We start from the raw sequence: 13,600 nt of genomic DNA, 5'->3' as shown, positions 1-13,600 counted from the left end.
GCACCAGCACACCTTATGCCGCGGTTCAATGATCGACTTTCGTATCATTGGACTTGAGGCTGCATGTGCAGAACACTAGGATGAAGAGGGGGGTGGTGACCACCTGGTGATGAGCTGGCTCCAATGCTGGGGGAGGATGCCAGTCAGACGTGGCACACCCAAATGCAGTGTCTATTGGGAATGTCTGGCAGAATCCCCAGTGAAAAGGAGTTTTAACTACCATCTCCGACATAGTGTCAACCACATCCCGGGGGAGGCGGGGGACATTGAGTCCAAACAGGCCAAGTTCCATACTCCGTTGTTGAGGCGGCAGACCAGAGTTGTGGCTGTAAGGTGGTCAGAGCCTGTTGAGATGGTAACCCCCAAACTCATTGGCGGACCCCAGCAGTGAGGGATGCTGTCAAGCTGAAGAAGGACTCCTACCAAGCGTTTCTGCCCTGTTGGGGTCCAGAGACAACTGACAGATACCGGCAAGCCAAGCGGCACTGCAGTTGTGGTGGTTGGCGAGGCAAAAACTCAGGTGTTTGAAAAGTTTGTTGAGGCCACGAAAAATGATTTTCCTTCGGAAAGGCGCCTAGGAGATTCTGTTCTGCCATCCAGGGGAAGGGGGAACAGTACGTTATTAACACTGTGTACAGTGTGGATCGGTGGAAGGGATACTTCCAAGGTCTCCTCAATCCTAATGACGCACAACTTCCAGCGAGGAAGCCCGCAAAAGTCAGGGGACTCTGAGGTGGACTATCTTGTTTACTGGGCTGAATTTGCCAAGGTAGTCAGAAAGCTCCTCAGGGTAGAGCCCCATAACTAGATGAGATCTACCCTGAGTTCCTTAAGGCTCTGGATCTTGTGGGGCTGTCCTGGCTGACACACCTCTGAAGCATCGTGTGGAAGGCAGGGGCAGTGCCACTGGATTGACAGACTGGGCTGGTGTTCCAACAACAGGGGGATCACACTCCTTAACCTCCCATGAAAAGTCTACTCAGGGGTGCTGGAGAGGAGGGTCCGAAGGGTCACTAAACCTCAGATCCAGCAAGGGTCATGTGGTTTTTAGCCCAGGCCATGGAACAGTGGACCAACTCTACATCCTCTGCAGAGTCCTTAAGGGCGCATGGGTTTTGTAGACCTGGAGAAGGCATTCGCCATGCTCCACGGGAGATACTGTGGCGGGTGTTCCGGGAGTATGGGGTACTGAACCCTGACATTCTTGTATGACCAGTGCCAGAGCATGGTTCGTATTGCTTGTTGTAAGTCGGACTTATTTCCAGTGAGGGTTGAACTCCAGTGCTGTCCTTTGTGACCAATTGTGTTCATAACTTTCATGGACAAAATTTCTAGGCACAGCCAGAGTGTTGAGGGGATCCAGTATGGTGACCTCCGAATTGGGTCTCTACGATTTACAGATTGTGTGGTTCTGTTGGTTTTATTGGACTGTAATCTCCAAAAATCTATCAAAATGTTTTAGGGCGACTTTAGTAAGCAACGAAGCTCCTCTGCTTGATAGATTGTTAAACCATTCCCATCTGACACAGGGACGCTGTATTAAAGCCAGTCCTTGGTTGAATATAGGTTGCAACGTCAGACAACGTTAGATAACTATTTATGTTGTGCTGGAATACAATGTTGTTCTAACTTCATTCTAACTTCAGGTGTCCGCTATCGCTGGCAACATTAACCAATCAGAGAACAGTGCGTAGTATGCTTACCTCCGCCACTTTTTGTAATACCTGTACATACTGTGCTTCAACATATTACTGTACATTTGTGTGTATGGGGACGCCCAAAAATGGCACCTGTTAAAGAACATGCTTGTGTACCAAATGTTTTATCATGCGCCTTATAACGCGGTGCGTCTTATGACTTAAAATAGCCTGTTTGTTGACAGTGTATCTTATAATGCGGTGCACCTTATGGTCTGCAAAATACGGTCATATTATTTAAATAAATGAGTACTGAAAGTCATTGAACTTAAAGGAGACAAGTTTTAGGTCCATGTTCCACCGTTTTCTACGAGTCCCCTATAAAGTGGTTTTACCGACAGATGCATCCATGCTGGATTTTCAGGTAGAAAAGCATAGAGGAAAATGTAAGCATCAAAATCCAAGAGTGGTATTTAGCTAAAAGAAGCAACTATTACTTAAAGTACACTGGTTATATGTGGAGATTAAATTCCATCCATCCATCTTCTGCCACTTATCCTGCACTCAGGGTCGCGGGGGATGCTGGAGCCTATCCCAGCTGTTATTGGGCGAGAGATGGGGTACACCCTGGACTGGTTGCCAGTCAATAGCAGGGCCACAAATATAGACAAACAACCATTCACTCACTCATTCAGGGCAATATAACTTATTGCACTTTTTTTAACATGTCATTGCTGTATGTCACTTTTGAAGGATCCTTTGTGTGCACTGCATTGATATGTGTGTTTTTGTGCTTCTCTGGTTTCTCAATATTGAAACAGAAAATGTGAAACGTATAGATAGTAAGACTATTACAATGAGATTTGCAAGATGTATTCTGTCCTGTTTAGCACAATAACTAAAAGTTTTTCTTTGTTGTTCAGTTCCATTTTCTAGCCCATGGTTACTTAATAAGCAAAAAAAATGATATCCAATGATTAATGTTTTTTTCATATCCTTTTACAAATAGCATACTTTACTGTTTACTTTCACCAATTTCAGAAATATGAAATTCACTACAGAAGTTAACCAATTCAAATATGTGTCTTTCATAAAAAGCCAAAAGAGTCTTGCCTTGAAGGGATTTGTTTTTTAAGTAAACTTGCAGCATATTACAGTAGTATTTTTTTATAGGTGATCACCAGGTAGACAAGCAGTTAACAACTGCTGAGAAAAAAATCACCTGGTTTCCATAATTCTAATTCGACAACAGATGACTAAGAGGTGAGAGCCAACAGAAATACAGTAAAGAAATTAGCAGAGACCTTGAAACATTCACACAGCTCTGAAAAAATCTTAGCGCCATTGTTGACCCTGACACTCGTTGCTTCTAAAAAAAATGAACTGTATCGTTTCCATGGCAATTTTTTTACAAAACAATGACAAAGAAACCACAAAGAAATAACTGCCATGCATGCTTTTGAAAAATGCATACAGCACATATAAACTAAAGATCTTGACAGACCAACAATTAGATATTATGTACTGAAGTGACAGAAAGCACTGCACAACCCCCAGGGGTTAATGTAAAGCATTGTGATGCACATACTGTAAATTTTTTGAGAGTTGAATTTTGTATGAGCTTCCTTTTTCACATGTTAAAATCAGTGAAACTTTTCAAATTCTGAACTGTTTGTACTCAGCTATTGGTTCTTACATTCCAGAGATGTTTTAAATTAATCTAACAGGAATAAAACATGATGGAACTGGTGGCAATATGGTTAAGTGCTTTGCATTTCCAGCTCACAGCAACAAGTTTCCTGGTGTGATTCCAACTGGGTCCTTCTGCATGGAGTTCAAATGCTTTCCCTGTGGGCTCTCTCTGAGTTGTCAGGATTCCCCACACAGTCGACAAATATGCTGAACCTTAATGAAAGACAAAATTGTCCATCTGTGTGAATAAGAAATGGTTGTGCCACTGTCAAATGGCAACCAGGCCAGGCTGTACACTACTTGTAGCCCAGTAGTAAGGATAAATGAAAATGATAAAATGGGGGGGGGGTTAACCCTCCAGTGAGGATAGGGCACCCATATGACTGCCATTTGAAAATATTATATTTCAGTATCTGACTTGGCTTGTGTCATCATTAGCACTCACATGATGTATTTTGCTTTTGTCTGTTCACAGTATTCTGTTTCAAATGTATTCCGATGACAGTATTTTAACTAACTGAATGAGAAAATGCACATGTTTTAGTAAGTAGTAGTATAAAGAAAACTTTTTCACTTCACAGCATTTTAAGAGTGCCACATTGCCCATTGAATATTTGCACAAAAAACTTTCATTGCATGAATTACATACTGTTTGTGTGTATATGTGTATGTGCATGTGTAAAAAGTTCAGCTAAATTATCACTTTCTGTTGTATCATATTATTGTATTGTATGTAACTGTGCTCTTTAAAGCTATACCATCCTCCAATTATGATTAAATATCCTTCAGAGCTAAAAAAAAAACAAAAAAAAAACATAAAAACCAGACTGCTTCATTAAATCATCCGATGTAAGCATGAATGGAATATTACAGAGAGTGTATCTAAAATCAATTTTACAGAGCACAATTAGTGTTATCAGGACATACAAACATGATGTTGATGTGACTATAAGAGTTATTAGCAGCTTATTAGACACAGGGAGACAGCTAATCGGCAGATAAAGACAGAGTCAGCCGGCTTAACTAATGCACCTTATGCATATTTAACATGCACTGATGAGGTCTAATAGAACTTTCTCATGAATTGCTTTTATCTATTATAAAAGTCCTGGAAGACATTTCAATCAATGTTTACAGCACCACAACCTAATAATAACAGAGCAGCTCTTTGAATATTTTCTTATTTTTTTAGACTATGACAAAGATGAAAGTAAATTAGGCAAGAGAGACCAGGTTTGAGAATATTCTTTGTAATCGACATCGTTTTTAATTCTACAATACTCTATATTCACTGAACTACCACTTAGCTGCAAAAGATAGGAGTTTAGTGTCTTGCTCAACAACACTGACAAGCTAGGAGGAACACGGAATCAAACCAGATATGTTTGGTCCCAAGGACGACTGCTCTATCCCCTCGCGCCAAGCCATGCACAATACTGCGGATATTTTATTTATTTTATGAAAAATGTTTTTGTGATTTCTTGTGATATTTCTTTTGTGATATTACTAGGTTCTAAGCATAAAATAATAAAAACTCCAGTGTCTGTGGAGGTTCTCAGTCATCCAGTACATGGTGAGTTCTTGTCGAAAATCTTGTCGCGGCAAGAGGATGTGGGGAAAATCATCTTCAAGTGAAAAAATTCAAGTCCAGTTGCCACAAGAACATTTTCAACAAAAAAAAATCCAGTGCAAGTAACATCCAATTCAGAAGACAAATCTTTTTTGCGAGATAGTGACCCTATGTACACATTTAAACAATGCAGTTACAGACTCTTTCAAAGTCCAGATTTAAACCCTGCACAACCTTGGTGGATGTTGAAGGTAATTTACAAGCATTCACAAAGTCTCCTTCAAGATTTAGATAAACTGTGACACTCAAGGGGCCAGATTTATGTTGAGACAATGATTTCTGTTTAAACTACTGTATTTTGCGGACTATAAAGCGCACCACATTATAAGACACAATATTAATGACCAGGTCTATTTTCATACAAAAGGCGCACAGCGTTATAAGGCACATGATAAAACATGCGGTATATAAAGCAAAGCAAAACAGTCAGTTACATCAAACTTTATTCATCTCATTCATCTTGCTTTGTTCCCTCAGAAACTCTGTTTGGTCTCCCTTACTTGCCACAGTTCATCTGCTTGCTTCCTCCTCTTCCATACCTTTGATTAATTAATGTTGAATTCTTTTGCAGCTTCTCTATTCCCATGATCTACTGCAAGACTGATAGCCTTGAGTCTGAATTCTGCTTTGTAAGCATGTCTCTTAATAGGTGCCATTTCTGGGGGTCCCCATACACGCGAATGTACAGTAATATGTTGAAGCACAGAACATACTGGGAAAAGTGGCGGAGGTAAGCGTACTACGTACTGTTCTCTGATTGGTTTATTGTTGCTTGAAGTTTGTGTGAGGTTGGACCAACATTGTATTTCAGCACGACATAATTACCTATCTAATGTTGTCTGACGTTGCAACCCATAATCAACCAAGGACCGACTTCAACACAACATCCCTGTCTCAGATGGGATGGTCCGACAATCAATCAAGCGGAGTGGCTTCATTGCTTACCAAAGTCGCACTAAAACATTTTGGCTGATTTTTGAGCACAATTTACCACATAAAATTGGTTCGAGGTCAGTGGGCACAACAAGAATTCATGCATAAGGCGCACTGGATTATAAGGCGCACGGCCGATAATTGCTCCTTATAGTGCGAAAAATATGATATGCTTGCACATTAATAATGAGTTTAGCCCAAAAACATTCAATGAGAATGTGTGTATTTCATCAAGCTCATATCATTTATGAGACAATATTTTAAGGTTCATAATAATTTACTAATATTTTTTTAACCATGACTGATTTTAATTTTTTTGATTTTTAATTTGTAATAGGAAATGTGTTTATTCTCATGTCTTGCACAATACAAATCTGGAAGCAGTGTGTTTAAATGTGTGATTAATTAATGTGTAATGACAAAAGGTCAGACTCTGTTTATTGATATTGTGAAAGACAGAACAAAACCCTGTATTGATACTTTAAGAATTTTTGGAGTCCTGTTGGCTCATATGTGGAGAGTGATGAACACTTGAAGTCAGTTATTACTCTTGACTTCACTCTGTCCACAGTTCGAAAACATACTGAAAAAATATCTTGAGTCATCGTTCCTCACCCAGCCATCTCTAACTGTCAGTCTTTCTTCATTCACACATCTATGTAATGAACGAACATCAGCAGTCTTTAACCAAGAGGCCATGTCAAAATGGGAAAAGCAACCACTATTGCTATTTGCTATCTGTATATCTCGGGCAGATGCATGTGTAAAAAAAAAAGGTGGCAAAGTTTATGTGAGAATTCATGTTACCACAAATGAATAAAACTGATGAACAGAATGCTTATGAATGTGTCTGTCTTATTCTATGAATAAGCACAAATAATATAATTATCTTAAAAGCAGAGTAGATCTGGTTTCAGGCCGAACAAGTTTGTAGAAATATTCCCGGGAACACTGAAATTGCTGTTAAAGGGGGTTCTGCCAAGTAGTTATTTAATAGTCTGCATTCTTGTGTAATGTTGCAAAACTTTACAAAAGAGTATATTTTCCACTTTGTCAATATGGGTCATGGGCTATGACCAGATGAATATCAATGTTATTGATTTTGTCTTATGTCATCATGCTCTTAGATAAGCAAGATGGCATGAGAACAACCTATAAAATGCTGTATTTTTAAACAGCGTTTGCTATGGAGCTACAGTTTAAGTCATCTTCTGTCAAATGTCTGCAGGTACAGCATATTATGCTATCCCCAAGAAGAAGAAAATGTTTAACATTCCTAGGAATATCTAATTTAATTTAAAACAGAGCACTCACTGTAAGCTTGTTTAATGAGACAACTTGAGTGTCGACTTTTAATAATCATCACACTTATAATTAAAGATGTTCTTTGTTTTGGTGGGGTGTTTTTTTTTTGTCTCCATTAGCTGTGAATGCAACATGCAGGTCTAGATTAAAACCACCTCAACCAAAGACTTGAGAAAAAAAAGAAAACAATCATAGTTTCACTGGGAAATATAGTCATAAATTATGAATTCCCTTTCTATTACGTATTACTCCTTGAACGGGATAATGAAAAATCGTATCAACTCATTGCCTGAATCACCTGTGTTTATGATGTTTGTACATGGTAGGAAAAGCCAAAAAAAGCAAGGTAATTAATGCTTTGTGTTCGTGATTGTAAAAATCACAATTAAAAAATCATCACTGCTCAAGATTAAGGAAAATTCTTAGTGCCGAATCCTGTGCAAATAAAGCTAATGACTCAATTCCTGTTCAAAATATTTAAAAGAAATCAATTTGACAAAAAAAAAAAAAAAAAATCAATATTTTACACCTTTAAAAAATACACAAAACTTTCTAGGGCAAAACAAAAAAAAAAATCATTTGACAAACATTTGATAAATGGGACAGGCACAGGGCATAGAGCACATACTTTTAGTTGGTTATTTTTGAAATGATTGTTCATACCAAACAAATATAGAGTAAAAACAAAAAAAGACAATGTACAAGTACCAGTACAATTAAATGCCATTTACTAATACAAACATTGAAACTTCAATACTGAAAGCAAACTAAGCAAGGACTATATGCTTGAGAGTGAAGAAGGACGTACAATACTTACCAAGTGTATATAGTTTGCAATGGTGGAAAGGAGGAGATCAGACACCTGAAAAGCAACACACACACACACACACACACACACACACACACACACACACACACACACACACACACACACACACACACACACACACACACACACACACAGTAAAGCAAATGTACCACTAAAGAATAAGATGAAACATCAATTAATTGTGTGGACTGTTTATTCTACACTTAGGATAGGAGTGGGGCTCCCCCAATCACTCTTGCCATTGGGTTAAGGCTGAAACACCCTGGACCACTCCCTCAGCAGACACAGGGGCCATATATAGTCTAATTTAGCCATTTACACTCTTTCACACTTGCAAGCCATTCAGAGTCTTCAATTTAGCTACAGCATGCTTTTGGATTGTGGATGGAAACCAACTAAGGCATTGAAAGACCGTGCAAACACCACAGAAAGAGCCCTATCAAACCAAACCAAAAACCTTCTTGCTGTGACATGGGAACAAATACCACCAGAAGGAATAATATGGGACAGTTAGAACTGAAATATATATATGTGTGTTTCTCAAAGATTTTAACAGTCCAACCTCAGCAGAATGGTGACTTGATTCCTCTCTCTTCCCACCTAATTCAATTGTTTACTTGAAGAAAGTTTCCAATAAAAGTGCAGTAATAACTCCTCAAGTGAAACACTAAGTTTTGACTGGAGGGGATACATTCAAAAATGATAATTGTGACTGAATCTTCTATTTCTGGTGCTGTGAATGTCCTATATTCTGTTTAGATACAGGTACTGGTGGGGGTGGAATGATTTTAGTCTCCAGGGCCCAAAGATGTGCAATGCTTTTGTTCTGATAAATTGACACTGTCAGTTTCCCACATTGCCACAGTGTGGCATATACTATGGGGAGCAGTAGTGGGAACACAGATGCTACATACGATTGGCATCAGTCAATGTGACAGTTCTTGTTTTTTTTCTTTGCGTGTGTGTGGGGGGTTTATTTTTATAACTGAACTTCCAAATTGAGGAAGCAGAAGGAAATAGGAATTAATACACCTACACTCCCCCTCTCCCTTTAGAGTGGCAAAATTGTCTTTGTACTTATATCATAATTATAGGTGGGCGCCAGTTTGGGATTGTTATCCATGCCTCCTTGCACTTTTTCTGCAAGTATAATAAAATGTTTTGAGAAAAATGCAACTAAGACTTTTCTCAAGTTCACTTCACCTTCTTTACATCGTGCTTATCTTAAGGAACAATAATTGCTTGATGTGGTATTCTTTGTTTCGATCATATTCCCCACTGTTTTCCCACAACAGAGTCGGTAGCAGGGGATGGAGGAACAGGGACCAGCAGCTACAGCCCTGAGGACCAGTTGTTCCAGTTTAACTTTGTTGGTAGAAAATTTTTTGAACAGTTCAGTTTTTTCCTCATGTGGACATTTTATTTACATTATTATATTTACAGACACAGGCAAAATATAGTACAAGGTATTCTGAGACATAAAACTACAATAAGACAAGATAAATAAGATATTATGAAATTGAATAAAATAAAAATGGTTAAATAAATAAACAAGGCAATGTGTGGAAAATATGGAACAGATAGATATGACAATATTTGCCTGGTGTTATCACTTTTGAATATTTTTGACAATAACTCATCAATACAAGCATATTGTTGAGCCATTATGTTCTATTATCCTAAAAGCTTATTTAAGTAATAGAAGGTTCAGTTCATCCTCATTAAATCAGCAAGAAAACCCTCTTCTTACATCTGGCCTATTTGTTCCATCTGAGGTGTTGATTTACTTGCACTGAGCCCAATACATTGTAAATGAATATCTGAAGCTCATGTAGAACTGGAAAAATCTGAAAAAAATATAAAATATATCCCTGTCTAGAAACGTCCATTTTGGTGTTAATAAAGCATAAATAAATAAAACCAGTGAACATTCCAAAATCATCATGGGGGCCCTGCCACTGCTGCTTTAATACAGTAACAAAAGTAATTCGGTTTCATCCTCCCAAAAAAATTGTTTGAAAAAGCAACAAACAACTTGAGACCTTATGGAGTGTTAGAGATATAAGTTCCACTTCCTGTTTGCTTATCAATCCACTAACTTAAATTGTGCACCACCCCCATTTGAACGAGGGTAGATTTACAGAACAAGAATTTATGACTTCCATCCGAATATAAACAACTAATGATTTGCATCTCAGCACCATAATACACATTCTATGTTGGATGTTACTCATGCATACAACACTCAGGGCTGGATAATTTGCAACAGTTGTAATTCAACAGAACAATTTCAAGAAAAATATATTTCCATGTTTCAAATAAGTAAAAAAGTATGAAACTGCCTTTGCTATTCTGTTAATGCATTTACCAACAGCAATAAAAAAGTACAATTTACATCTCAAACAAAACACCTTCAGTTTTCAAGCCACAATTTCATAATAATTACTGTGCATGTTAAGGTTTAAGCCCAAAAAGGTAGACCAAAGCATGGTCCTATTATGTAGGCCTTATGTTATATTTATATCATTTTTTTTTACAGCAGAGGTTAAATGAAGTTCTAGTTTAAAGGAAAGCACAATCCTGTTCAAGAATAGTTTAATGTTACTGGGTTTACAGGTATCTACTGAAGAGAAAAGAATAACCTGGGAGGAAATAAGTGTCTCTGATTCACACCTAATCTTCTGATGTTTAAGGAGACATTCGGGTCGAGAAAAAATAAGGTAAAAATAAATTGAGTTTTATTATTTCCAAGTTACTGCTATGTACTCCTACAGGATTATAATGCTGGGATTATTTCATTGTATTGGATCATACTGCTTCAAAAAAATTAAGGTGAGATACTGATGTGTGACTTGAGTATTCTCTTGAGGAAAAATGATAAAGCGATACGTGATAAAGCAGGGATATTGAATATTTAACAACTGTGTTTTGTCTGTGTTTGTTTGTTACTTTGTTTTTTAGTCATTCGGCAATCAGGTCTGGAGGATTTGTGTTTTCAGGTTTTTGGTCAACCTATCCCCTTTTCTGTCCCATTATTGCAGAAATGAGAATGCAATGGGAGTAGAATTATTCTTTTGTCTTGTATTTTTTCCATTAATGGTGAATTAAAACAAAGATAGACAAGCTCACAGAAGTTCTAGTTGTATTCATATATGCATATATACATGCAGCATCCAAGGCGTTCAAGCCAGTGTGTTTTTTAAGGTGGTTGCAGGAAAGATATCCAGCTTAAAACTTGTGCCAAGACAAAATATAGGAATTGATCCTATTACACTCATACCAGATTGGTCAAGGTCCAGGTTGACAACAACCACCAGTAGTGCCAATAGTGGAAATTTGTGTTACTGTGAGTCGAAGAAGGAGAAGAGAAAGGCATGTTCGAAAACAGAGGGAAAAAAGGAAAGGCATGAGTGTATGACAGAGGAGCAGCTTTGAATATTGGGATGATTGCAGGAAAAACTAGTTAGTTGACATAATGCAGAAAAGGAAGGTGGATATACTTTGTGTAAGGGAGACCAGGTGGGGGGTAGCAAGGCTAGAGGTGTAGATGCGGGTTTGAATTTGTATTATAATGGTATTGATAGGACAAGAAAAGGAGTAGGAACTATCTTGAAGATAGAATTTTTTGGGAGGGGTTCAGGAGGTGATAAGAGAATTTCTGAAAAAAGAGAAATTCTGGAGTGAGTTAGATGATGTATGCAGAATATCCCCAAACGTGAAAGTGTGGTAACTGGTGAAGACCTTAATGGGCATGTTTTTGCAAGCAACAGAGGTGACAGGGAAGTGATGGGCAGGTTTTGGCACTTGGAACACAGGGGCAAAGGGATGTAGACTTTGCAAAAAGGATGTAAATGTCTGTAGTTAATATTTTTTCCGGAAGAGGCAGGAACATAGGGTAACTTTAGTAAGAGGTAGGAAGATGCAGGTAGACTACATCTTGTATCAACATTGTAATCTAAAAGAGGTCAGTGACTAAAAAGTCATGGTAGGTGAGACTGTGTCCAGACAGCAAAGGATGGTGGTTTGTACAATAACTCGGGTAACATGAGGATGAAGAGGACAAAGGCAGAGTAGAGGTGGTGAAAGCTGAAAAGGAGTGTTGTATGGCTTTTAGGGAGGAGTTGAGAAAGGCTCTGGGTGGTCACAGAGAACTTCAAGATGACTGGACAACTACAGCTGATGTGATCAGGGAGACAGGTAGGAGAGCACTTGGTATGTCGTCTGAAAGGAAAGTAGATAAGAAGACTTGGTAGTGGAGTGCAGAAGTATATATGGAAAAAGAAGTCAGCTAAGAAGTGGGACACTTAGAGGACTGAAGACCACAGATAGGAGCACAGGGAGATGCAGCACAAGATAAAAAAGGTATATGATGACTTGTATGATGGGTCAGAAAGTAAAGAGGGAGAGAATGATGTATGTAGGTTGGCAAAACAAAGAGATAAAGATTGAAATGACATATGGCAGGTTTGGGTGATTAAGGATAGATACTGAGATATATTGGCAGGTGCCAGATAACTGATGGAAATATAGAAAGAGTACTTTGAAGAGCCAATGACAGAGGATAATGAAAGGGTAGAAAGAGTGGGAGAGATGATCATTTTGGACAACAAAGTAGCAGAGATTACTAAAGGTGAGGTAAGGAGGGCATTGAAGAGGATGAAGAGAGGAAAGGTAGTTGGTCCTGATAATATACTCGTGGAGACATGGAAATGTCTGAAAAAGGAAGCATTACAGTTTCTGGTTGGATTATTCAACAGGATCTCAGAGAGTAACAACAGGCCTGAGGAATAGAGAAATGTGACGGTGCCCATTTTTAAGAAAAAGTAAGATGTTTAAGATTGCTGTAGCTACAGAGGAATAAGTTGATGAGGCATTCAATGAAGTTATGGGAAAGAGTTGTGGAAACTAAACTGAGAGCTGAAGTCAGCCTTTGTGTGCAGCAATATGGGTTCATGCCTTGAAAGAGCACTACCGATGCAATATTAGCTTTAAGACTGCTGGTCGAGAAGTACAGTGAAGGTCAGAGGGCTCTCTGTTTTGCCTCTGTAGACACAGAAAAAGCATACGACAGGGTGTCAAGATAGGAACTATGGTACTGTATTATTGAGGGAAAACTCGAGAGATGGCGGTATGCTCTGAAAAGGAGAAAAATGAAGGTTAGTCACAAAAAGACAGAATACATTTGTGTGAATGAGAGGAACCCAAGTGGAGTGGCGAGGCTACAGGGAGTAGAGATAAAGAAGATGGAGGATTTTAAGTACTCAGGGCGAACAGTCAGAGTAATTTTAGAGTGTGGAGGTGAGGCGACGAAACACGTTCAAGTACGTTGTAACAGCTGGAGAAAAGTGTCTGGATGTGCGATAAAAGAGTATCAGCCAAAATGAAAGGAAAGGTGTACAAGACAGCAGAGACCAGCAATGCTGTATAGTTCTGAGACAGTTGCAATGTGTTAAAGGCAGGGAGCAAAACTTCAGGTAGCAGAGATGAAGATGTTGAAGTTCTCTTTGGGAGTGATGAGGATGGGACAGCAGAGGGACAGCACATATGACATGTTTTGGAGACAGAGTTAGAGAA

General features: G+C 38.6%; 1 protein-coding gene across 3 annotated transcripts in view; it reads right to left on the bottom strand.

The window, feature by feature from the left end:
• The window catches only part of lpp (LIM domain containing preferred translocation partner in lipoma), a 143,454-nt gene that overhangs the window by 101,349 nt on the left and 28,505 nt on the right, over positions 1-13,600 (bottom strand). The window contains exon 3 of one of the 3 annotated variants that reach the window (XM_086162387.1): positions 8,015-8,059. The exons of the other annotated variants lie outside the window; for them this stretch is intronic. The gene's annotated coding sequence lies outside the window, so the exon portion shown is untranslated. The remainder of the gene's footprint in view (positions 1-8,014; positions 8,060-13,600) is intronic. 3 annotated transcript variants of the gene reach the window in all.

Source organism: Fistularia commersonii, chromosome 16, assembly GCF_037954325.1.
Source record: "Fistularia commersonii isolate RoL2024-O1a breed Wild chromosome 16, RoL_Fcom_v1.0, whole genome shotgun sequence".
NCBI lineage: Eukaryota > Metazoa > Chordata > Actinopteri > Syngnathiformes > Fistulariidae > Fistularia > Fistularia commersonii.
Note: the sequence above shows the minus strand (reverse complement) of the source record. Positions and strands in the feature narration are given on the sequence as shown.